Consider the following 25,463-nt stretch of genomic DNA (forward strand, 5'->3'; position numbering starts at 1 on the left):
CCGCTCAGTGACATCCTTGACCCTGGCACCAGGGAGGCAACAAACCATCCTGGATTCACGTCTACGGCCACAGAAACGCCGATCTGTTCCCCTTACTATAGAATCCCCTACCACTATTGCTCTCCCACTCTTTTTCCCCCTTTCCTGGGCTGTCTGGCCTTGGGACACTGCTGCGGTAGTTGGGCCGTTGCTGGGGTGTGGCTGGGGTGGCACGGCGCTATGAGGCGGTCCTACTGTGTCCCAGGCTGTCATTCCCCGCGGCGTCCACGGTGCAGAGGAGTAGGCATCCATGCCCCGGTAGGCTGCATCCAATGATAGTGCGAGTTCAGAGGCCTTGTTGAGGTCGAGGTCACTCTGCTCCAACAGTCGCTGTCGGGTGTAATTGGATCTGTGGCCCGCTACAAAAGCGTCCCGGCTAAGTTCCTCTGTGTACACGGCGGCCTTTACATCCTTACAACCACAGGCCCGGCCAAGCACAGACAGTGCCTGAAGGTATTCCACGGTCGATTCCCCAGGTTGTTGTTTACGACTCCCCAGAAGGTGCCTGGCGTACACTTCGTTCACTGGGCGCGTGTACTGGTCCTTGAGGAGCTTGATAGCGTCCGCGTACGAGGTCGCGTCTTGGATGACCGAGTACACTCGGTGGTTCACTTTGGAGGTCAGGACATCCAGTTTGTCCTCGTCCGATTTGATTGCTGCGGAGGCGGTCAGGAATTTTTCGAAACACTTAAGCCAGTGAGTAAACTTGGTGGATGAGTCCGCCTCCCGATGATCTAAGTCCAGGCATGCTGGTGTGAGGATCTTATCCATTATAAAAATTTTGTTAATAAAATTGATGCGCTATCAATTACTCATAAAAGACTGAGAGTTAAGAGAGTAACTAAAGGCTTTTATTAACAAAAGAATGAAGGTCTGCCTCGAGTGGTCGACCGGTCCAGAATACAAAGGGGCTGGGGAGCAGTCACCTTTATACTAGGACTTGTGGGAGGAGTCAGCCGAGGCATGTCCAGGCATGTACACAGTGGAATACAAACAGTGGTTTACCACACCCCCCTGAAGATCGTGCTAAGGACGTCAAAGACCTAGACCTCTTCACTGATGACCTCCCCCTACAGCGTAGCCTAGGGGTGTCGTGGAACATAGCAACAGACACGTTCACGTTCCAAGTCTTAGATGCCAAGAAACCCTTCACACGTAGAGGAGTGCTCTCTACAGTCAACAGCCTATACGACCCTCTCGGCTTCTTAGCCCCTGTCACTATACAAGGCAGGCTGCTCCTCAGGGAACTCACCACACGCGCTGAAGAGTGGGATTCACCTCTCCCTGAAGAGATGGAAGCAGAGTGGGACAGATGGAGAGACTCACTCCAAGACTTACAGGAGATCCAAATACCTCGCTGCTATTCGTCTTTCTCTCCTTCAAATGCCCAATTCAAAGAACTTTGTGTCTTTGCAGATGCATCCGCTAAGGCCATTGCAGGTGTGACTTATCTGAAGGTCACCACTCAAGAAGAACAAAGCAAAATCGGCTTCGGCTTTGATAGGGGCAAGTTGGCGCCCCAGCCAGACCTCACCATACCCAGATTGGAACTGTGCGTAGCAGAATGCAACCTACCCCTACCCCCTCACAGCAGTCTACGGAAGCTGCATCCTATCATCGACACCGATGGACTGTCTCCGAGGTGGTTCTTCTTTTGTCGCCAGAGGACTCCAGTGACAAGTAGAGTTCGGACTATATGGAGTCGTTAACGACCCCAGACGGGGAGTGTTCCGGACAATCTGGTGGCAGCTATCGTATTGCAGTGACATTCTGGACATTATTACATGCAGTAGCACCCTCTGGTGGTGGTTATTGTGTTAGCAGTGTGTTTGTATGAAACAGAGGTCATTGACCTTTGTTCCTTTCTTCCTGTGTGAGGTCGTTTGACCTTTGTTCCTTTCTTCCTGTGTGAGGTCATTTGAACTTTGTTCCTTTCTTCCTGTGGGAGGTCATTTGACCTTTGTTCCTTTCTTCCTGTGAGAGGTCCTTTGACCTTCGTACCTTTCTTCCTGTGTAACCCAGGAAGTAGAATTCCAGGAAGAACCTGGCAGTAATGGAGGATTCCATAAGGGATTCACAATCCAATGTAATCTGATGTTCATATGTTAGGCCAAGCGCAATATCTGTGAGTATCTTTGTTTCGTAGCATAACAGCAACGTTGTCAGTGTAGTATTTTGATAAAACTATGTTTATAAAAGGTTAATATTTGATAGTTACAGAAGTGAGTCCAAATGTTAGTTAGTTATTCAATTAATCTATTCTACTGTGTAACTATGTTTATATCTTATGTAATAGCAAATGTATAGTACTCAGTTTATGTATAAAACATACTTTATCTTTGTTTAGTTTCACAAATTTGTTCAAGTAAAGGCTTCAAACAGCAAACGGCTTCATGAAGCATTATTTGAATAACTGTTTAACTTGCTGGATAACTAGATAGGAGCACGTCGAGCGCGGCCAGTACAATAGCACGCCCTCCAGTTACATCTACACTTGTATTATAGCACTCCCTCCAGAGACACGTACACTTATATTATAGCACTCCCTTCAGAGACAAGTACACATTTATTATAGCATTCCTTCCAGAGATATGTACACTTTTATTATAGCTCTCCATCCGGAGACACGTACACTTGTAGTATAGCACTCCCTCCAGTGACACGCACACTTGTATTTCACCACTCCCTCCAGAGACAGATACACATATATTATAGCACTCCCTCCAGTGACACGCACACTTGTATTTCTCCACTCCCTCCATAGACACGTACACTTGTATTAAAGCACTACATCCAGAAACACGTATAGTTGATTATATCACTCCTTCCAGAGACATGTACACATTTATTATAGAACTCCCTCCAGTTACACGTACACTTGTATTACCACACAGCCTCCAGAGACACTTACACTTGTACTGTAGCTCTCCTTCAGAAACACGTACACTCGTATTATACCACTCCCTCCAGAGACACGTACACATCTATTATAGCAATACCTCCAGACACATGTACACTTGTATTATAGTACTCCCTCCAGAGACAAGTTAACTTGTATTATACCACTCCCTCCAGGGACACGTACACTTCGATTATAGCACTCCCTCCAGAGACACGTACACTTGTATTATAGTACTCCATCCAGAGACACGTAAACTTGTATTCCAGCACTCCCTCCAGATACACGTACACTTGTATTATAGCACTCGCTCCAGGGGCACGTACACTTGGATCATAGCACTCCCTCCAGATATACGTACACTTGTATTACAGCAGAGGGACACGTACTCTTGTATGGTAGCACTCCCTCCAGAGACACGTAAACGTTTATTATAGGACTCACTCCAGAGACAAGTGTACTAGTATTAGAACAATCCTTCAAGAGACACGTACAATTGTATTGCAGCACTCCCTCCAGAGAAACGTACATTTGTATTATAGCACTCCCTCGAGAGACTCGTAAACTTGTATTATAGCACTCCCTCCAGAGACACGTACACTTGTATTATAGCACTCCCTCCAGAGACACGTACACTTGTATTATAGCAGACAGACACGTACACTTGTATTATAGCAATCCCTCCAGAGACACGTACACTTGTATTATAGCACTCCCTCCAGAGACACGTACACTTGCATTATAGTACTCCCTCCAGAGACAAGTACACTGTATTATAGCACTCCCCCAGAGACACGTACAAGTTTATTATATCCATCCAGATATACGTACACTTGTATTACAGCACTCCCTCCAGAGAGATGTACACTTGTATTATAGCACTCCCTCCAGGGGCACGTACACTTGGATCATAGCAACCCCTCCAGATATACGTACACTTGTATTACAGCACTGCCTCCAGAGACACGTACACTTGTATCATAGCTCTCCCGCCAGAGAGCTGTACACTTCTATTATAACACTCCCTCCAGAGACACATAAACTTTTATTATAGCACTACCTCCAGTTACACGTCCACTTTTATTATAGCACTCCCTCCAGAGACACGTACACATGGATTATAGCACTCCCTCCAGAGAATCACACATTTGTATTATAGCACTCCATCCAGGGACATGTAAACTTGTATTATAGAACTCCCTCCATGGACACATACACTTGGATTATTGCGCTCCCTCCAGAGTCACGTAAACTTGTATCATAGCACTCCCTCCAGAGACTCGTAAACTTGTATTATAGAACTCACTCCAGAGCCACGTACACTATTATAGCACTCCCTCCAGAGACACGTACACTTGTATTATAGCACTCCCTCCAGAGACACGTACACTTGTATTATAGCACTCCTTCCAGAGACATGTACAAGTTTATTATATCAATTCTTCCAGAGACTTGTACACTTCTATTATAGCACTCCCTCCAGAGACACGTACACTTGTATTATAGCACTCCCTCCAGAGACACGTACACTTGTATTATAGCTCTCCATCCAGAGACACGTACACTTGTATTATAGCACTCCCTCCAGAGACATGTACAAGTTTATTATATCAATTGTTCCAGAGACATGTACACTTCTATTATGGCACTCCCTCCAGAGACACGTACACTTGTATTATAGCACTCCCTCCAGAAACACGTGCACTTGTATTATACCACTCCCTCCAGAGACACGTACACTTGTATTACAGCAGAGAGACACGTACACTTGTATTATAGCGCTCCCTCCAGAGACACATACACATGGATGACAGCACTTCCTCCAGAGACACGTACAAGTTCATTATATCAATTTTTCCAGAGAAACATACACTTGTATTATAGCACTGCATCCAGAGACACGCACACTTGTATTATAGCACTCCATCCAGAGACACGTACACTTGTATTATAGCACTGCATCCAGAGAAACGTACACTTGTATTATAGCGCTCCCTCCAGAGACCTGTACACTTTATTATAGCACTCCCTCCAGAGACACGTGCACATGGATTATAGCACTCCCTCCAGAGAAACGCCCACTTGCATTATAGCACTCCCTCCAGAGTCACATACACTTGTATTATAGCACTCCCTCCAGAGACTCGTAAACTTGTATTATAGAACTCCCTCCAGAGACACGTACACATGGATTATCGCACTCCCTCCAGAGATTCACACATTTGTATGATAGCACTCCCTCCAGAGACACGTAAACTTGTATTATAGCACTCACTCCAGAGACACGTACACTTGAATTATAGCGCTCCCTCCAGAGACACATACACATGGATGATAGCGCTTCCTCCAGAGACACGTACAAGTTTATTGTGTCAATTTTTCCTGAGACACGTAAACTTGTATTAAAGCACTCCCTCCAGAGACACGTACACTTGTATTATAGCACTGCATCCAGAGACACGTACACTTGTATTATAGCATTCCATCCAAAGACACGTACACTTGTATTATAGCACTCCATCCAGAGACACGTACACTTGTATTATAGCACTGCATCCAGAGACACGTACACATGTATTATAGCACTGCATCCAGAGACACGCACACTTGTATTATAGCACTCCATCCAGAGACACGTACACTTGTATTATAGCACTGCATCCAGAGACGTCTACACTTGTATTATAGCACTCCCTCCATAGACACGTACACTTCTATTATAGCACTCCATCCAGTGACACATACACTTGTATTATAGCACTCTCTCCAGAGACACGTAAGCTTTTATTATACGTCTCACTCCAGAGACACCTTTACTAGTATTAGAACAATCCTTCAAGAGACACGTACAATTGTATTGTAGCACTCTCTCCAGAGAAACGTACATTTGTATTATAGCACTCCCTCCAGAGACTCGTAAACTTGTATTATAGCACTCCCTCCAGAGACACGTACACTTGTATTATAGCACTCCCTCCAGGGGCGCGTACACTTGGATCATAGCACTCCCTCCAGATATACGTACAAGTTTATTACAGCACTCCCTCCAGAGACACGTACAAGTGTATTACAGCACTCACTCCAGAGACACGTACAAGTTTATTATATCCATCCAGATATACGTACACTTGTATTACAGCACTCCCTCCAGAGACACGTACACTTGGATCATAGCACTCCCTCCAGATATACGTACACTTGTATTACAGCAGAGAGACACGTACAATTGTATTTTAGCACTCCCTCCAGAGACTAGTACACTTGTATTATAGCACTCACTCCAGAGACACGTACAAGTTTATTATATCAATTTTTCCTGAGACACGTAAACTTGTATTATAGCACTCCATCCAGAGACACGTACACTTGTATTATAGCACTGCATCCAGAGACACGTACACTTGTATTATAGCACTGCATCCAGAGACACATACACTTGTATTATAGCACGCCATCCAAAGACACGTACACTTGTATTATAGCACTGCATCCAGAGACACGTACACTTGTATTATAGCACTGCATCCAGAGACACGTACACTTGTATTATAGCACTGCATCCAGAGACACGCACACTTGTATTATAGCACTCCATCCAGAGACACGTACACTTGTATTATAGCACGCCATCCAAAGACACGTACACTTGTATTATAGCACTCCATCCAGAGACACGTACACTTGTATTATAGCACTCCCTCCAGAGAAACGTACACTTGTATTATAGCACTCCCTCCAGAGACACGTAAACTTTTATTATAGGTCTCACTCCAGAGACACGTTTACTAGTATTAGAGCAATCCTTCAAGAGACACGTACACTTGTAGTATAGAACTCCCTCCAGAGACAGGTAAACTTGTATTATAGCACTCCCTCCAGTTACACATACACTTGTAACGTAGCACTCCCTCCAGAGACACGTACACTTGTATTGTAGCACTCCCTCCAGAGACATGTACACTGTATTAAAGCACTCCCTCCAGAGTCATGCACTTGGCCCGTGCGATTCCCCCTCACTTGTGGGACTCCGGGGAGGAGCCTGAACCAGGTTTTAGACCTGAAAGGGAAGGCTCTCAGCCACCGGCAGCCGGTGGCAAGGGATTGCCTGTCCCCAGCCCAGGTTTGGGAAGAGAGGGACCCAAAGGAGGTGGTCACCGGCCAGCAGGGAGTGTGACCCGAGCTAAGGGTCTGCTTGCCAGGGTAGCCCCCCTGGCAACACTCCCTAGGAGATCTCTTCAGGTGCCCCAGCCCAAGAAAGTATGGTCACCCACTTTACAGTGGAGTAGGGCGGTCTCCCAAACCAGGGAGAGGCCAAAGAACAGAGGTCCCCAGTCAGCAGCCATAAGCTGCGAGGGACCAGAAGCTGGAATCAGTCCAGCCATGCCGCAAGGAGCAGCCTGTGGCAGCCCAATCAGGGACTGAGCTGGCCGCCCAGAGACGAGCGGCGCTTGTATATAGCTTTATTAAGGTAGAACATGCTGTTGAGGTAGAACGTGCTGTTAAGGTAGAACGGGTTAATTTTAATTTATGGTTTAAGGTAGAACGTGTATTAAGGTGGAACATGCTATTAAGGTAAAACATGTTGTTAAGGTAGAACGTGTTAATTTTAATGTCAATGATGTATTAGTGCATAAGTTTTGAGTGTGGTATGGTTCCAGGATTGTATTATGGATCAAGGTCACGGGATCTGATTACACTTCCCCGAGTCAGGGGACCTGCTGAGATGTTTACTTTGTCTTTTCAGAGTTCCAGAAAGCGTAGGGGACCGAGTCGTCGAATTCGAGAGAGGAAGCACCCCCTAGTCCGCGATGAAAAGGGGACAGCAGGAAACAGAGGCCCACTACATTTAAAACCTGCTGCTGGAAATACAACTTAAGAATTTATGTAACTGGTTAATTATTTCACTGCTTGTTTGTAGTTAAAGGAAGCTCGTTTGTCTTCCATCGTTTTAGCAGACATGCTGGCTGGATGACAATCCCATTAAAGATGTTAAAATTGTGTTACAAGCAGTGCAGGGGTGTAGGACCCCCTCCATGCTTGACTTATTGTGAATATAAGTGGTGCAGGGGTATTGGACCACTCCGTGTATTGATTATTTTAATTAATTGTTGGTTTTTCTGTCAATAGATGCCTGCCGTACTATGATTCTCTCTGGGCAGGGGAGATGGAGGTGTCGGGGGATCAAGGATAGATTTAGTTAACTATAAGGGAAGGTTGTTTGTGGAGGGGTCAGAAATTATTGCTCACTTTTGGCAAGGATACTACAAGCAAGTTTTAGTATCCGATGGGGGACTGTAAGAATTCGCAATAATTTACAGTTCTGAAGATTATTTTTTTGATTAAAGAATCCCTGGACGATGTGCCTTTAAATTTCCAGGGATAAAAATGGCCGTCAGACCACATGGCCGAAGACAAAAGGACTTGGAAGCAGCTAATGTGTGTGTCTGTGAAAAAGGGGTGATCAAAGATGGCTGCCCGACCTCGTGTCAGGACACAAGAGACAATCGACATGAAAAAGGAGGATCAAAGATGGCTGACTAAACTGCCAATCAAAGGCAGTTCGGGGAGTTCCCTCCCTGCAGACAATCGATGTTTGTTTACAGGAACAGCTACTTTGTGTACACAAGGGATTATCCACTTCAGACTGCAGTTCGGGTGACCACAGAACAATGGCCTTCTGTTTACACTCCTCCCAAGCTGTTTACATAGTAATACAGCTCCATTCAAAACCCATCAGGATGAATGGAAATGGTTCAATAGCCCATCACACACAATGAAGACACATCCAAACTGCAGCTTTACATTCAAAGCTCAGCACAGAAGAGACATTTGAACTAAGAAAAGGAACAGTTTAAAATGAATGGGTTTGGAAGAATCACCCATTACTGGACAATGGGGCAGTTGGATCCCTTTTGTTTTAGCCCAGAAACATCCAGGGCTGGGCGGGCCCCAAAAGGGGGTATAAAAGATAGCTTCCCAGAAGCTCTCGCTCTCTCTGGCCTTGCCTCCGTGTGCCTCTACAGCGTGGGAGTCTGCCTGTGGAAGCGAAACACCAGCAGTTTACTTTTAAAACACTGGGGTGTTTTTCACTTCGGGGCAGTGAAGATCTAAGTTCGCAGGGCACGGAGCTGGCATTGCAGTGGTGAGCATATCATTTTCTGGCCTTCCACAAGGCAAATTAGGATTGGCAAAGGGGTGGGAAAAAGTGGGAATTTCGTTAGAATTGTGATTTTAGTCGATTTCCCTCGTTGTGTCCGTTTTTCCTCCCCTATTTAAGTAAGACAGTGTTGCACCTAGCAGAGAAGTGCGATGGTGAACACTGAATTCGGTATATAAAACTGTATTAAAAGGGAGTAGCTGTTTTAAAGTACTGTATTTAAAACTGTATTAAAAGGGGTGTTGCACCAAGCAAAGGAGTGCTGTGGTGAACGCTGTTAGCTGTTTTAAAGTAACTGTATTGAACTGCTGTGATTTTTAAGTAAAAGCCACTAAGCTAAGGTGCTGTAGTGAGTAAAGGGTCTTTTAAGTAAAATGTACTGGATTTAAAATAAAAGCAGTGTTGCACTGAGCAGGGAGCCCTCTCGTGGACACGGAGTGTACTGCGTGTATTAATCAAAGGAGAGGTGCACTGAGTAAGGATCCTTCTAGTGGACACTAAGTGTACTGCGTTTAAGCAAAAGTGTTGTACCAGGCATAAGAGCCACATCGATTATTTTAAGTTGTTTCTTTCTTTTGTTTTCAATAAATGCTGGTCTGTTTTGCACCCAAACCACGAGTCACATTGTTTTCTGTCTACATCGCTACCGAATAAGTCCGGGGGTCAGAACTCAGGAATAGGGGAGTGCTTCGAAACCGCAAGGGGGTCCCTGGAGCAGCTCAGAGGCTTCTGACTGGCCAGAGACAAATCACACCATCCCCACTAGTGTGTGCTAATTCCTTACATCCCTCCAGAGACACGTACACTTGTATTATAGCACTCCCTCCAGAGACACATACACTTGTGTTAAGCACTCCCTCCAGAGACACGTACACTTGTATTATAGCACTCTGTCCAGAGACAAGTACACTTGTATTATAGCAAAGCATCCAGACACGTACACTTGTATTTTCACACTCCCTCCATAGAAACGTACACTTGTATTATAGCACTCCCTCGAGAGACACGTACCCTTGAATTATAGCACTCCCTCCAGACACAGGTACTCTTGTATTATTGCAGTCCCTCCAGAGACATTTACACTTGTATTATAGCACTCCCTCCAGTTACTCATACACTAGTATTATAGCACTCCCTCCAGGGACATCTACACTTCTATTATAGCATTCCCTCCATAGACACATACACTTGTATTATACACTGCATCCAGAGACACGTACACTTGCATTATATCACTCGCTCCAGAGACATGTACACGTTTATTATAGCACTCGTTCCAGAGATATGTACACTTTTATTATAGCACTCCCTGCAGTTACACGTACATTAGTATTATAGCACTCCCTTCAGAGACACGTACACTTGTAATAAAGCACTCCCCCCATAGGCACATACACTTGTATTACAGCACTCCCTCCAGAGACATGTACACTTGTATTATAGCATTCCCTCCAGAGACACGTACACTTGTGATATAGCACTCCTTCCAGAGACACGTAAACTAGTATTATAGTGTAGGAATTAACGAATTCCTACGAATAACAGAGATGCCACGAGGACTGCCTGGGCAGCCCCGTGGTTTGCGACGTCACGTCATCGCGTTTACCCGTGTTTTCCCACGCTCTTAAAGGGGCCATTCCCCGTACATGCAAACTCTATATACAAAACACAGTAATGCCTAACACAATGGTACAGGATTAGGCTGGTGTTAGAACATCGTTAAAGAGAATTATATGCAGTTAGCCAGAGTCATTCAGTGGTTCTGCCACATGCGCCCCCCCCAGAATTTGCTTTAACGGACAAAGTCAAACGGTGAGGGGGTCTGACGAGCCTGTCAGAACGACTCCTGTACTCTCGAGGCAGAGGCTGCTGGTCGGCTGGCGGTCTGGCGGGCGGTCGCACTTGGTCTGCCGTAACGCCGATGGGTGGCCGACCCCGTCTCGGCGGTTGTGCTGTCTCGATGGGGCGGTCGAGGTCTAAATGTGTTGGCTTTAAGCGGTCGACCGAAATGTGGTCCGGTTTACCACCGACATCTACCGTGAAGGTTTCGTCCCCTGCTTCCAACACGCGGAAGGGACCGGTATATGGGGCCTTGAGCAGATCCCTATGTGCGTCATGGTGAATGAAAACATATTCAGCCTTGTGAAACTCCGTGGGAACGTGTGACCTCTGCAGCCCGTGGTGCGAAGTGGGCACCGGGGCGAAACATCTGGCCGCCTCTTGGTAACTAGCAAGCTGGGCAGACGCGGACCACGGCTCCGTCGATGTTGGTAGGAAGTCCCCCGGGACTCGCAGCGGCTGACCATACACTAGCTCCGCTGATGAAGGGTGAAGGTCTTCTTTGGGGGCAGTGCGAAGGCCCAACAGGACCCACGGTAACTTGTCTGCCCATCCAGCATCCTGGAGGCTGGCCCTCAGGGCGGCTTTCATTGACCAGTGGAAGCATTCGCAGAGGCCATTTGCCTGTGGGTGGTAGGCTGTGGTGCGGTGCAATTTGACACCGAGTCCTTGGGCCACTGCGTTCCAGAGTTCGGAGGAAAACTGCGGTCCCCTGTCTGATGAAATATCTGCGGGCACTCTGAAACGAGCGATCCAGGAGGAAATGAATGCCCTGGCCACATCCGCCGAAGTAGTGGATGACAGGGGAACCGCCTCCGGCCATCTGGTGGTGCGGTCAACCATGGTCAGGATGTGTGAAAAACCATGGGAGGGTGGGAGTGGTCCTACCAGGTCCATGTTGACATGGTCAAAACGTCGCTCCGGAACTGTGAAGGTGGCCAACGGAGCTTTGATGTAGCGTTGTACCTTGGCCTTTTGGCAGACCACGCAGGTGTTGGCCGAGTCGCGGACATCTTTATGCATGCCATGCCATACAAATTTCGCTGACATCAGTTTCTGAGAGGCCTTCATTCCTGGGTGTGACAACCCATGTATGGCGTCGAACACTTTGCGGCACCAGACGACCGGCACGACAGGGCGAGGATCCTGTACAGAGACGTCACACAACAGCGTGTTACCTGCCGAATGGAACTTGACGTCGGCCAACTGGAGGCCAGTGATGGCCGTTCTGTAAGCTTGGACTGCTGCCGCGAGGGCGTAGTCGATGCCCAAATGAACCGTATTGACGATCGCACGGGAGAGGCAGTCTGCCACCAGGTTGTCCTTACCGGCCACGTGCTGTATATCCATGGTGAATTCAGCTATGTAGGTCAGTTGATGCTGCTGTCGGGCTGACCACGGTTCGGCGGTCTTGGCCATTGCAAAGGTTAGCGGCTTATGGTCCACAAAGGCAGTGAAAGGACGTCCTTCCAATAAGAACCGAAAATGGCGGATGGCTAGGAAAAGGGTGAGCAACTCCCAGTCGAACGTGCTGTATGCTCTCTCGTTCTGCCGTAGTTGATGGCTGAAGAATGCCAACGGCTGCCACGTCCCGTTCACCCACTGCTGTTGCACGGCACCAACTGCGTAGTCCGACACGTCAGTGGTGAGGGTGATGGTGGCTCCTGGCAGTGGGTGCGCCAGCATAGTCGCGTTGGCTAAGGCGCTTTTGGTGGCGGCAAACGCTCGGACCATGTCATCCGTCCAGTCTAACAGGTTCTTGCCAGTCTTGCCCTTGAGGGCCTCATACAGGGGCTGCATGAGTAGTGCCGCCTTAGGCACGAAACGGTGGTAAAAGTTTACCATGCCTAGGAATTCCTGCAGGGCCTTTACGTTCTGCGGGCGTGGAAAGTATGTCACTGCCTCTACTTTCGAAGGTAAAGGAACCGCTCCCTCTGAGGTGATGCGATGCCCCAGGAAGTCAATTTGGTGCAGGCCAAACGGACACATGGCCGGGTTGATAATCAGGCCGTGTTGGCTGAGGCATCGAAAAAGGGTGCGTAGGTGACAGGTAGGTTCTTCCTTAGTAGGACTGGCAATGACAATATCAGCTAGTTAGATGAAGAGGAACTTGAGGTCCCGCAGCATGGAGTCCATCAGGCGTTGGAAAGCCTGGGCGGTGTTCTTTAACCCAAACGGCATTCGTAAAAACTTGAAGAGGCCAAATGGGGTGATGACTGTGGTCATCTTGTGGATGAACTGGGACCTGGTGGTAGCCCCGGACGAGGTCGACTTTTGAGAACACGGTGTTCCCTGCCAAATGGGCAGAGAAATCCTGAATGTGGGGGATCGGGTACCGATCAGGAGTGGTGGCGTCGTTTAGGCGTCGATAGTCACCGCATGGCCGCCATCCGCCGCCAGCTTCGGGACGATATGGAGGGGTGAAGACCAGGGACTATTTGACCGATAAATAATCCCTAACCATTCCATGGTTGCAAACTCCGCCTTTCTGACCGCCAGCTCGCCGTGGGTCCATAGGAAGGAAATGTCATCGATGTATCTGGTGTATAACGTTGGTTGGCGGTCCTGTGCAGCGAAGAAGTCTTGCTCGAACTTGTGCATGAAGATGTTGGCATATTGGGGTGTGAATTTTGTCCCCATGGCTGTTCCGTGTGTTTGGGTAAAGAACTGGTTGTCGAAGGTGAAGACATTGTGGTCAAGGATGAAGCGGATGAGTTGTAGGATGGCGTCTGGAGACTGGGTGTTGTTGGTGTTGAGTACTGAGGCTGTCGCAGCTATGCCGTCATCGTGGGGGATACTGGTGTAGAGTGCCGAGACGTCCATCGTGGCGAGGAGTGTTCCTGGTTCAACTGGTCCGTGGATGCTGAGTTTCTGTAAGAAGTCTGTAGTGTCGTGACAGAAGCTGGGGGTTCCCTGTACGATGGGTTTCAGGATGCCCTCGACGTATCCAGAGAGGTTCTCACACAGGGTTCCTTTGCGAAGAATCACTGAAAAGACTACACGATAACATCAACAAGTTCCATCCCACCATCAAACTCACCATGGGCTACTCAACAGAATCGGTTTCATTCTTGGACACACGAATCTCCATCAAAGAAGGACACCTCAGCACTTCACTCTACTGCAAGCCCACGGACAACCTCACGATGAACCACTTCTCCAGCTTCCACCCTAACCACGTTAAAGAAGCCATCCCCTATGGACAAGCCCTGCGAATACACAGGATCTGCTCAGACGAGGAGGAACGTGATGAACACCTACAGACGCTCTCGTAAGAACGGGATATGACGCTCAACTCGTCGATCGACAGTTCCGACGGGCCCCAGCGAAAAATTGCATAGACCTCCTCAGAAGACAAACACGGGACACAACCAACAGAGTACCCTTCGTCGTCCAGTACTTCCGTGGAGCAGAGAAACTACGCCATGTTCTTCGCAGCCTTCAACATGTCATCGATGCCGACGAACACCTCGCTAAGGCCATCCCCACGCCTCCACTACTCGCCTTCAAACAGCCGCCTAACCTCAAACAGACCATCGTTCGCAGCAAATTAGCCAGCTTTCATGAGAACAACGACCACAACACCACAAAACCCAGCCACGGCAACCTCTGCAAGACATGCCAGATCATCAACACAGATACCATCATCACACGTGAGGACACCACCCACCAGGTACATGGTACATACTCATGTGACTCGGCCAACGTTGTCTACCTCATACGTTTCAGGAAAGGATGCCGCGGAGCATGGTACATCGGCGAAACCATGCAGATACTGCGACAACGGATGAACGGACACCGCACAACAATCGCCAGGAAGGAGTGTTTCCTCCCAGTCGGGGAACACTTCAGCAGTCAAGGACATTCAGCCTCCGATCTTTGGTAAGCATTCTCCAAGGCGGCCTTCGAGACACACGACAACGCAAAATCGTCGAGCAGAAACTGATAGCCAAGTTCCGCACTCATGAGGACAGCCTCAACCGGGATCTTGGGTTCATGTCACGCTACATGTAACCCCACCTGACGTAGAGTCATCCAGACTCGAGTCATCGTTGGCTTGTTCTCTTTACACAGATGTGGCCGGACCTGCTGTGATTTACAGCAAAAAAAGTTATTTGTTTTTTGTTTTTCATACAGATCCCAACATCTGCAACATTTGACCCCTTGTGCCCCCACCTCATTGTTCTTTGATGTAATGTTTTCCTGACTGACCTGTTTGGACACCATTCACACCTTTGATTGCTGTGATTATCTCTCTGCCGAGGTGTGATAAAGGGCAGTTAGAAAGATTACCTGTAATCATCTGGCAGTGTTTGCTAACTATATATGCTGTGCCTACATGCAACTCTTCACTTCACCTGACGAAGGAGCAGCACTCCGAAAGCTTGTGATTTCAAATAAAGCTGTTGGACTATAACCTGGTGTTGTGTGACTTCTTACACTTTTATTATAGCACTCCCTCCAGTTACTCGTACACAAGTACTATAGCACTCCCAACAGGGACACTTACACTTGTATTATAGCACTCCTTCCAGAGACATGTACACTTCTACTATTGCACTCCCTCCAGTCACGTACACTTGTATTATGCCACTCCCTCCAGAGACACGTACACTTGTAGTATACCAATCCCTCCAGACACATGTACACTTGTATTATAGCAGTCCCTCCAGCGACACGTACCCTTGTATTATAGCACTCCCTCCAGACACACGTACACTTGTTATCATAGCATTCCCTCCAGAGACACGTACACTTGTATTATAGCACTCTCTCCAGAGACACGTACACATATAGTATAGTAGTCCCTCTAGGGACACATACACTAGTATTAGAGCAATTCTTCCAGAGACATGTACACTTCTATAGCACTCCCGCCAGACACACGTACACAGCTCCCTCCTGCCCCAGTAATGGTGCCAGTGTCCCAGGAAGCAAAACCCATTTCTCCCACACCAGTCTTTGAGCCACGCATTTAACTCTTTAATTTTATTTATCCTAGCCAAATTCGCTTGTGGCTCAGGTAATAATCCAGAGATTATTACCCTTGAGGTTCTGTTTTTTAATTTGACCCCCTAGCTGCTCATACTCCTTTAACAGAACCTTCTTCCTTGTCCTATCTACGTCGCTTGTACCAACATGGACCACGACAACTGGATCCTCCCACTCCCACTCCAAGTTTCTTTCCAGCCCAGAAGAGATGTCCTTAACCCTGGCAGGCAACACAGCCTTCGGAACTCCCGCTCTGAACAGCAGAGAACCCTATCTATCCCCCTAATGATACTATCCCCTACCACTACAACATTTCTTTTTACTCCCTCCACTTGAATGGCCCCCTGTACCACGGTGCTGTGGCCAGGTTGCTCATCCTCCCTGCAGTCCCCGCTCCCGCCCTCACAGGGAGTAAGAACCTCGATTCTGCTTGACAAAAGCAAGGGCTGCGGCTCCTTCAACACCACATCCTGGATCCCTGTACCTTCCTCACTTGTAGTCACACCGTCCTGTCCCTGACCACGGACTACATCTGCAGTAATTAATTTCATATGTGTGACCACCTCCTGAAACAGAGTCCAGGAACTTCTCCCCCTCCCTGATGTGTCGCAGTGTCTGAAGCTCGGTCTCAAGCTCTTTAACATGGAGCTTGAGTTCCTCCAGCAGCAAACACTTATCGCAAATGTAATCACCGTGAGCCTCAATGGGGTCCACCAGCTCCCACATTTTGCAACAGTGACACATCACCTGTTCACCCATAGCTGTGTAATTAATTACATTTCTTATTATTAGTTATGAAGACCCTCTGCCCCGATATAGATGATAATATTACACCACTATTTAATAGGACTTACCAACTTAAAGGTATAGAAGAGAAGGAAGAGAACCTACCAACCAGCTGATCACCAACCTCCCTCGTGGAAGCTGTCTGGGGGACCTGTCCGGTTGAATTGTCTCGCAGCTCCGCGTCCGCAGTGTTGGATTAGCCGGAGAGAGGGAAGCAAAACAGAGCAACAAGCACCCATTCACCTCCCGCTTGCCCGAACTCTGCCACTTACCAAACTCTACTTACACTCAATGCGACCGCACTCAGCGCTACCGCACTAAGCCCGTCTATTTTTTTACCCGGATTCTACTTCCGATTTCAACTCCCCAACAGCTTAATTTACTCTAAATTTTTTTTAACTTACTTCAAATAATTCACTTTTTTACACACTAAAATTCAGTAAATGCATTTAAAGACTTTTGCTGCCACTTACCAAAGTCTGCTTAAACTCACTTGTATTATAGCACTCCCTCCAGAGACATGTACACTTGTATTATAGCACTCCATCCAGAGACATATATACTTGTATTATAGCACTCCATCCAGAGACACGTACACAGGGATTATAGAACTCCCTCCAGAGACACGTACGCTTTTATTATAGCACTCCATCCAGAGACACGTACACTATTATTATACCACTCCCTCCAGACACATGTACACTTGTATTATAGCACTCCCTCCAGAGACACCTACACAGGGATTATAGAACTCCCTCCAGACATACGTACACTTTTATTATAGCAATCCCTCCAGAAACACGTACACCTGTATTATACCACTCGCTCCAGAGACACTTACACTTGTAGTATGCCACTCCCTCCAGACACATATACACTTGTATTATAGCAGTCCCTCCAGACACACATACACTTGTATTGTAGCACTCCCTCCAGAGACCTGCACACTTGTATTATAGCACTCCATCCAGAGACACGTACACTTTTATAATAGCACTCCCTCCAGTTACAGGTACACTTGTATTACAGCACTCCCTCCTGAAACACGTACACTTATATTATATCACTCCATCCAAAAACACGTACACTTTTATTATTGCACTCCATCCAAAGATACCTACACTTGTATTGTAGCACTCCCTCCAGAGACACCTATTCCTGTATTATAAGATTCCCTCCAGACACACGTACACTTGTATTATACACTTCATCCAGAGACACGTACACTTGTATTTTAGCGCTCCCTCCAGACACGTACACTTGTCTTATAGCACTCCCTCCAGAGACACGTACACTTGTATTATAGCACTCCCTCCAGAGACACGTACACTTGTCTTATAGCACTCCATCCAGAGACACGTACACTTGTATTATAGCACTCCATCCAGAGACACGTACACTTTTATTATAGCACTCCCTCCAGAGACACCTACACTTGTATTACAGCACTCCATCCAGAGACACGTACACTTGTATTATAGCACTCCCACCAGAGACACGTACACTTTTATTATTGCGCTCCATCCAGAGATACCTACACTTGTATTATAGATCTCCCTCCAGAAACACGTACACTTGGATTATATCACTCCCTCCAGAGACACGTACACTTCTATTATAGCACTCCCTCCAGAGACACGTACACTTGTATTATAGCACTCCCTCCAGTTACACGGACACTTGTATTATAGCACTCCCTCCAGACACATACACTTGTATTATAGCACTCCCTCCAGGGACACGTACACTTGTATTATAGCACTCCCTCCAGGGACACGTATACTTGTATCATAGCACTCCCCCCAGAGACACGTACACTTGTATTACAGCACTCCCTCCTGAAACACGTACACTTATATTATAGCACTACATCCAAAGACACGTACACTGTTATTATTGCGCTCCATCCTGATATACCTACACTTGTATTATCGATCTCCTTCCAGAGACAAGTACACTTGTATTATACTACTCCCTCCAGAGACATGTACACTTGGATTATAGCACTCCTTCCAGAGATTGTACACTTGTATTATAGCGCTCCATCCAGAGACATGTACACTTGTCTTATAGCACTCCATCCAGAGACACGTACACTTTTATTATAGCACTCCCTCGAGACACCTACACTTGTATTATAGCACTCCCTCCAGAGACATGTATACTTGTACTATAGCACTCCATCCAGAGACATGTACTCTTGTATTATAGCACGCCCTCCAGAGCCACGTACACTTGTATTATAGCACTTCCTACAGGGACACGTACACTTGTATCATAGCACTCCCTCCAGAGGACTCTGGAATGGTACCCATGGATTGGAGGGTAGCTAATGTTACCCCACTATTCAAAAAAGGTGGTAGAGAAAAAGCGGGGATTTATAGACCGGTCAGCCTGACATCGGTAGTGGGGAAAATGCTAGAGTCCAGTACAAAAGATGTAATAGCAGAGCACTTGGAAAGCAGTGACAGGATCGGACAAAGTCAACATGGATTTACAAAAGATAAATCATGCTTGACTAATCTACTGGAATTTTTTGAGGATGTAACTGGTGAAATAGATAAGGGAGAACCAGTGGATGTGGTGTATTTGGACTTTCAGAAGGCTTTCGATAAGGTCCCACATAAGAGATTAGCGTGCAAAATTAAGGCACATGGGATTGGGGGCAAGGTATTGACTTGGATAGAGAACTGGTTGGCGGACAGAAAGCAAAGAGTTGGAATAAACGGGTCATTTTCCGAGTGGCAGGCAGTGACTAGTGGGGTACCGCAAGGATCGGTCCTAGGACCCCAGCTGTTCACAATATATATTAATGATCTGGACGAGGGAATTGGATGTAATATCTCCAAATTTGCAGACGACACAAAGCTGGGCGGGAGGGTAAGCTGCGAGGAGGATGTCGGGAAACTCCAGTACGATTTGGACAGGTTGGGTGATTGGGCAGAGACATGGCAAATGCACTATAATGTGGATAAATGTGAGGTTATCCACTTTGGTGGCAAAAACAGGAAGGCAGATTTTTATTTGAATGGCAATAGATTGGGAGAAGGGGAAGTGCAAAGAGACCTGGGTGTCCTTGTGCACCAGTCGCTGAAGGTAAGCATGCAGGTGCAGCAGGCGGTTAAGAAGGCAAATGGTATGTTGGCCTTCGCAGCAAGAGGGTTCGAGTACAAGAACAAGGATGTCTTGCTACAGTTGTACAGGGCCTTGGTGAGACCGCACCTTGAGTACTGTGTGCAGTTTTGGTCACCTTACCTGAGGAAGGACGTTCTTGCCATGGAGGGAGTGCAGCGAAGATTCACCAGGCTGATACCTGGGATGGCAGGAATGACGTATGAGGAGAGATTGTGTCGATTGGGCTTATACTCACTGGAGTTTAGAAGATTGAGAGGGGATCTCATCGAAACCTATAAAATTCTGTCAGGTCTGGACAGACTAGATGCAGGAAGGATGTTTCTGATGGCCGGGGAGTCCAAAACCAGGGGTCATAGTCTAAGGATAAGGGGTAAGCCATTTAAGACTGAAATGAGGAGGAATTTCTTCACCCAGTGAGTGGTGAACCTGTGGAATTCTCTGCCACAGAGGGCGGTGGAGGCTAGTTCATTATATATATTCAAGAAAGAGTTGGATATATATCTTGAGGCTAAAGGGATCAAGGGATGTGGGGAAAAGGCAGGGACAGGGTACTGAATTTGGATGATCAACCATGATCACGTTGAATGGTGGAGCAGGCTCAAAGAGCCAAATGGCCTACTCCTGCTCCTATCTTCTATGTTTCTATGAGACACGTACACTTGTATTATAGCACTCCCTCCAGAGACACGTACACTTGTATTATAGCACTCCCTCCAGAGACACGTACACTTGTATTATAGCACTCCCTCCAGAGACATGTACACTTGTATTACCACACTCCCTCCAGAGACATGTACACCTGTATTACCACACTCCCTCCAGAGACACGTACACTTGGATTATAGCACTCCCTCCAGAGACATGTACACTTCTTTTAAAGCAGTCCTTCAAGAGACACGTACACATATATTAAAGCACTCCATCGAAAGACACGTACACTTTTATTATTGCGCTCCATCCAGAGATACCTACACTTGTATTATAGATCTCCCTCCAGAGATATGTACACGTTTATTATAGCACTCACTCCAGTTACTCGTACACTATTATAGCACTCCGTCCAGGGACACGTACACTTGTATTATCGCACTCTCTCCAGAGACATTTACACTTGTATTAAAGCACTCCATCCAAAGACACGTACACTTTTATTATTGCGCTCCATCCAGAGATACCTACACTTGTATTATAGCACTCCCTCCAGAGACACGTATACTTGTATTATAGCACTCCTTCCAGCGACATGTACACTTGTATTATAGCACTCCATCCAGAGACACGTACGGTTGTATTATAGCACTCCATCTAGAGACACTTACACTTGTATCACAGCACACCCTCCAGAGACACGTACACTTGTATTGTAGCACTCCATCCAGAGACACGTACACTATTATTATCGTTCTCCCTCCAGACACACATACACTTGTATTATAGTACTCCCTCCAGACACATGTACACTTGTATTATAGCACTCCCTCCAGAGACACGTACACATGGATTATAGCACTCCCTCCAGAGAATCACACGTTTGGATTATAGCACTCCCTCCAGAGACACTTACACTTGTAGTATGCCACTCCCTCCAAACACATGTGCACTTGTATTATAGCACTCCCTCCAGACACACGTACACTTGTATTTTAGCACTCCCTCCAGAGACACGAAGACCTAGAAATTGGGTATAGCCCCGCTTGACGCGTTAGAACTGGCGCTGCGCAAAGTTTATAGCCAGACGAAACTTATCGCTGCCTGGCGAGATATTGGGTTGCATCGCCCCCAAAGGGGATTGAGGCGCGAAATCAGACGTTGCACGGGGCTCCTAAGGCGCAAAAGTTCAGGCGCTACCCAATATCGGCGCGGACAGGCGCAGCACAGGTGATCTCAATTACCGGAAACCACGAGACTTCCAGGCGCTGGCCGGCTTTTAAAGGGGTGGATCAGTCAGCCTGAGCTGCCACACTCAACGCCCTGTAGGCCTCAGAATCGGCGCTCGCCCTTCTCTGGTGCAAGAAACTTGGTCAGGATGGAGAAGGTGAGACAGAGAGCAGAGCGCTTCAGCACTGAGGCTCTGGACCAGTTGGTGTCTGCAGTTGAGCGCCGTCGAGATGTTCTGTATCCTGACAATGGCAAGAGGCCGAATCAAAAGGCTGACCGGCGATCTTGGAGGGAGATTTCTCTGAGGGTCAACTCCAGCAGCATGGCGACCAGGACCCCTGTTCAGTGCAGGAAGAAATTCAACGACCTCACTCGGGTCGTTCGGGTGAGTGTTAGTTATGCAAACTTCTGATTCCCTCCATCTGCACCTGACTTCGAGCACCCTGTTGCCATGATGCCCCAATGGCCATATGTCAGCAAGCACCCATGGCCCTTTCTGGGCACACACATGGACATTTCACTCAAGGCCACATGTCAGGGCTCTTGCACCATGGGGGGCATGAGATGATCTCTCAAGGCCTGATGTAAGGGCTCTTGCACCATGGGGGGCATGAGATGATCTCTCAAGGCATCATGTTACAGAACTTCCCCTTCTTTCCCCTGCAGTCCAAGCTGCCGGCAAGGCGAAAGGACCAGAGTCGAACCGGTGGCGGGCACCACAAGTCGTCACTCTGACGGATCTCGAGGAGAGAGTGCACCAGATTCTTGGAGGACGTCTGTCTGGTCCTGTTACCACTGCAGCTGCCGACCCCATTTCCGACAGCAAGGGTAAGGCTCTCTCCTTTTTCAGCTGTTTCCTTCCACTTGGGCCCCCCGCCAGCATGCTTCCTCAGTGTGCAGCCATGTCAGAGCCTTGCCGCAATCTGGCATGCCTTTCCGCCAACCTGTCCTTTTGCTAAAGCCACTCTTCCACCTCCCTGCTTTCAGATGATGCATCACCAACTCGGGCTCTACACCCTGAAGCTGCCAGTGCCAGTGCCTCCGGAGGCGAGGATCAGGAGGAAGCCGGACCATCCGTTCCAATCTCAGGGGAGCATACACATCTACAGACTGGGGATAGTAGTTCCCTGGAGGGGAGGGGAGGGGGGCTCTGAGGATCAGCCAGTTGCCGGAACAAGCGACATGCAGCAACGCAAGGGGAGTAGGCAAGTTCGGCCACCGGCTCCCCAGAGGGCAAGGCAGGGAGTGATGACTGCTGCACAGAGTGCAGAGTAGGTGCGTCGCCTGGCTGAAATGAGCACCCAGGCCCGGCTCAGGCACACTGAGCTGATGGCTGCAGTGGGGAGGATGCCTCAGTCAATAGATACACTGGCAAAGAGTGTGTTGGACTTCGGGGCAACAATGGAGAGGACGCTCCAGGGCTTCGGGGCAACAATGGACAGGACTCTCCAGGGCTTCGGGGAAACAATGGACAGGACTCTCCAGGGCTTCGGGGCAACAATGGAGAGGACTGTCCAGGGCTTTGAGGCCGCTATGGAAAGGACTGTTTAGGGCTTCGGACAATCCCTGGAAAAGTTTGTCCAGGGCTTGTCCGAGGCAGTGAAGCGGTCGGCACCGGCCTTGTCCGAAGCAATGGAAAGAACTGTCCAGGGCTTCTCCGAAGCACTGGCACCTGGCTCACAGGTCCTCACTGCTGCCACGCAGTCACTTGCCGGCCTTGTCCACACCCAGATTGAGGCAACGCGAACTCTCACTGCAGCCACCCTATCTGCATCAGCTAGGATCACCCCAGGCCCTTCCAGTCCCATACAAGGCCAGGAATCAGTGGAGCATGCGATTGTGGCGGATGAGCTGAGCCGGTCCCCTCAGAGAGCCAGTGTGTCGTCCAACCATGGTGCAGGTGTCCTCTCTCGGCAGGTGACCATTGCACATGCCAGCGCTGGAACGTCTGCAGTGCAGCTGCCACCACCTGCAGGGCACACTGCTTCCAGCCATGCTCAGATCAAGCAGCCTGCGTCCGCACCCTCCAAGCCCAGTGGTCGGCCAGGCCGTCCCTCAGGGGCTTCTGCGCTTCCACACAGTCAGCAGGCGTCCCCCAGCCTTCACCCCGCCACTGGGGTTCAATTACGTAGGAGCAGCAGGGAGGGAAGGGGCCGACCGCGAAAGAGAAGTTGTTCTCCATCAAGGGGCCAGCAGTAGAGGGAGGTGCTGAGATGTTTCTTTGGCCAAATTCAAGGACACCCTCACCTGTTGTAATTGTTGGAAATGGTTTGTTTAGTTTTGCGGCTTTGCCGAAGAGTTAACTGTTATTTTGTTAGTTATGGTTTCTGTTGACATGATGTTGTTTTGCTGTAATGAAAGACTTTTGTGACAATAAAGACAAGTTTTAATGTGCTATGGTGCACGTGACTAATTACAGTGATGCTGGCCTTCAGAGGCTTTCAAACATCCAAAGTGCGCAGGAGTAAAGACACTCATCATTCCGCCAGAGGGGCCTCGAAACGAGTCCTCATGAGCCTCTGACGGATGGCCCTTCCACTTTCAGGAGCCCTTCCACTTTCAGGAGCCCTTCCATCTTCCTCCTCCTCCTCCGCCTGCTCTTCCTCCTCCTCCTCCTCGACCGCCTGCTCTGCTGGTCGTTGAGGGACAGCTGGAATTGGCTGGGTGCGTCGAATCGCCAAGTTGTGGAGCATGCAGCAGACGATGGCGATGTGACCGACTTGCTCCGGTGAGTACTGCAGGGCTCCCCCCGAATGGTCCAGACATCAGAAATGCTTTTTGAGCACACCAATAGTGTGCTCTACAATATTCCTGGTCGCCTGATGGCTGCTGTTGAACAGCTCTTCTGCTGGGGTGGCGGCCACATGGAGTGGTGTCATCAGCCATGGGCAGAGAGGATAGCCCTTGTCCCCAGTAAGCCAGCCTCGTGGTCGAGCCGGCCCCTCAAAAAGGTCACAAACTGAGGTCTGCCGCAGGATAAAGGCATCGTGGCTGCTCCCTGGGAATTGGGCGTTGACTGCCATGATGATTTGACGGTGGTCACAGACCAGCAGCACGTTGAGCGAGTGGAACCCCTTGCGGCTGCCAAAGTCCTCAGGATTCTGGAATGGCGCCCTCAAAGCCACGTGTGTACAGTCAGTCGCCCCCTGCACCATGGGGAAGTCCGCAATAGCTGCGAAGCCCTGCGCGCGCTCCGCCTGCTTCTCCAGGGTCAGAGGGAAGGTGATGAATTGACGCCTTCATCTATAAAGGGCAGCTGTAACTTGCCGGATGCAACAGTGGACTGCAACCTGAGAGATATTTGCAATGTCCCCAGTGGCTGACTGAAAGGATCCGTTGCCATAAAAATTGAGGGCAACAGTCAGTTTAACGGTCACCAACAGAGAGGTCCTGCACCGTAGATGCGGCTGCAGATCCTCAGCAAGCAGGTGGCACAGCTCAGTAACAACGTCCCTCCTGAATCGGAGCCTTCGCACACACTGCGCCTCCGACATGACAAGGTATGACACCTGCTGCCTAAAGACCCTCGCAGCATACCCTCGGATTGGCCGACCTCCATTGCCCCTCCTCCTTCTGGCCAATCCTGGCCCTCTCTCTGCCCCTTCATAGTGTTCGGCCATGAGGCCGTCGCCCTCCAAAGCATCTCCCATTCCGATGCCAGTTGGTCAAAAGGCTGTTAGGTCTAGTGCTCCAACTGCTCCGGGCAGGTTTGAAGGTCCCAAGTACTCTAATGTTAAA

Source organism: Somniosus microcephalus, chromosome 3 (genome assembly GCF_052327205.1).
Source record: "Somniosus microcephalus isolate GS21.2 chromosome 3, FLI_Smic_1.0, whole genome shotgun sequence".
Lineage (NCBI taxonomy): Eukaryota > Metazoa > Chordata > Chondrichthyes > Squaliformes > Somniosidae > Somniosus > Somniosus microcephalus.